The following is a 2,961-nucleotide window of genomic DNA, read 5'->3' on the forward strand; positions in this document are numbered from 1 at the left end:
ATCTATCTATCTATCTATCTATCTATCTATCTATCTATCTATCTATCTATCTATCTATCTATCTATCTATCTATCTATCTATCTATCTGTCTATCTGTCTGTCTGTCTATCAATCTTCCAGCTCTCTGACTATCTCCAAAAAGAAAATAATTAAGAAACCAGGAACGATCATACTGGTATTTCTTAAGGAACTCAAAATTTGGTCCAATATGCTTTTTCTAAATCTGTGAATTCGCAAAGTTCTGGTGGTTAAGATGAAATAACAAATGAGGATAATTTTGTAATGCAAAAGTTATACATATAAACCTAATGAAACTCAAGTTTTAAAACTGATTTACCAAAGCGGCATGATACGGTATGGTATGGTATCCGTTCCAACATTTTAAGGGGATTTGAAATTCGGGATTTTTTGTTAAAACAGAGCTAGAGGGGCCATATAAACAGTCCTTGCAACCCACTGTCAGAAATAAACCGCCAGGGACTCAAGCCATGGCCATCCATTCTTTAATCTGGGGAATATCAACTAAACCAAAGGCATGCCACGAGCTAGATTTATACTTGCTCAGGTCATTATTCTAAAAGAAGATATGGAAAAAGAACTATTTATGCCAACAGAATTATTGTGAATCTATTGCACCCACACTGACACAATCAAAACTCTTCAAGAGATGAGATACTTTAACCCTGACTGTTAGGACCAACCTAATCCAAGTGATATTCAGTATAGCAGCAGGCAGACAAAGGTCCTTGATAATAAAAAACGTTCCTACTCGAAAATCAAACTCCTGTCATCTGCCCCTCTGCCTTTAACGACGAACACACTTACAATCACACCACCACGCCAGCGTTAGGGTAAGGGTATCCATAATAGCAGCCCTGCACACAGAGAGAATGATTGAATGAAACAGCCGAGTGTTGGAATCGAACTCGTGTCTTCTCAGTGCACTGGAAAAAATTTTAAAAGCCAAAATCGTTATACCACTGGAGCTTGTATGCCTACCCTACGTGATGAAAACCTGGTTGTAAATTAATAGAAGAAGAAACATCAGCAGAAACGAATTCTGGGAGGTCGATTCGATCTGGCAAAGCTTCATGAACCACAAAAAGAAATCACGTTTGTATTAATCTAGTGGATGTAACACAATCCCTCAGAAACATCAGGTGTGGGTGTAGGCGAACGTGTCTGTGCGTCATTGAAAAAACGATGAATCTGATAATTCACTGTGGATTCAGAGTCGACTTTCTCCCTCGAAGACGCATAAAAATTTGTTCGAAGATGCTATCAAGGACAGACGTTTTGGAATTGTATCGTCTGTCTAACTGGCGATCTCATCTGTGGAAAGGGTAAGCTTCTAATAAACGCAATTTGAGATTTGTTCTATGTCAAAAATAGTTTGGTGTTGTCTGAAGACGAAAAGCTAGCTCTGACGGAGAGAGAAATAAACAGATGATAGGGTCGAGACAGAGTAAAAATAGACAGACGGAGAAGAGTTGATAGTGAAGACGATAAAAAGAATGCAACACAAAGATTAGCTGATACTTAACACGAAAGAGAGAGGCAAAGAGAGACAGAAAGAGAGAGAGACAGAGACAGAGACAGAGACAGAGAGAGACACACACACACACACAGAGAGAGACAGACGTTATATTCCCCTCAGCTCGATTTGGGCCTGACAGGCAGGTGTCCCGTCCCGTTTTCTGAATGATCTAAATTGTGTCGATGTGGGCATAAAAACATCTATACATATACATTGTATATAAAAAACAAAATTACTAACAGTAGAGGGACTTTCTTAATACGAGGCAAGAAGCATTCTGGAAATAAAATCCCCAAGATCTTGCGGGGATTAAACCTAAGATCGCGCTTTGAGAGGTGAGTGCTGCAACGACCCTCCTCTCCCCCTCCCCCCTCTCTCTCTCTACCTATCTATCTCTCTCTCTCTCCCCCTTCTCTCTCTTACTCTCTCTCTCTCTCTGTGTGTGTGTGTCCATCTCTCTCTGACTCTCTCTCTCTCTTTCTCTCACTCTCTCTCTCTCTCCAGAAAGCGCGCGCACACGCGCACACACACACACACACACACACACACACACACACACACACACATCATTTCATATATTTTCTCTTCGTGACTGCTTGAGGAAAGTGCAGATTTTAAACAGCAGCGCTAAAACTGACAACGCCACCTAATGATATCTTAGTGCCATTTTTTATATGGCCGTGTGGCAGTAACAAAGGCTATGGATCATCATTACAAGACTGTGCCCGGGGAAGACGAGACGTGGAACCACTATGGACGCATTTGTCAGCATCCTGTCGACCACCCCTTTCCGCTGATTGGTTGGTTTCGGATGGATAACCTTCCGGTTTAGTGTGTTAACAGTGGCTTTGTATTTTTCTATGTATTATTACCTTGACTCGGTGTTTGGCTTCTTTTCTAAAGTATAGAGTGGGGAAAAGAACTCTGCGCAAAAGTTCTATACACCCAGGAAGCCTCACTATAAAAAACACCAAATGAGAAAATGTTGTTATTTTTTATGAAGTCCTCGTTTAGTGGCGTAGTCCTGGTTCCCTTGCGCCTTACTGCGGGGTAAAAGGTCATGCTGTTGAGGAAGAGGGGGGTCATTTTCGGGTCAACTGCTGTGATCGACAGTTGCGCTGTTCCACGCAACGACCACAAAGAACAGAGTCCGGTCCCCCCTCCCACCTCACCCCATCCCCCTCTTCCTTTCTTGCTTGGGGTGTGGGACAGGTGTACGCCTCAGGAGTGACCCTATGTGACCCAGGCTGCCCCCTGAGGGTGGGTGGTTGGGTGGGTGAGGCCGAGGGGGCTAGGGGCGGGGGAAGAGAGGGAAGAGGATGATAAAAGCTGGAGCAGAGGAGCCTGAACAACTTTGACGTCGTATGTTTTTCAAAGTTCTTATACTTTTTCATCCTAATATTTTACCTATTCATTTATATAT

Source organism: Aplysia californica, unplaced genomic scaffold (assembly GCF_000002075.1).
Source record: "Aplysia californica isolate F4 #8 unplaced genomic scaffold, AplCal3.0 scaffold00204, whole genome shotgun sequence".
NCBI classification, from domain to species: domain Eukaryota; kingdom Metazoa; phylum Mollusca; class Gastropoda; order Aplysiida; family Aplysiidae; genus Aplysia; species Aplysia californica.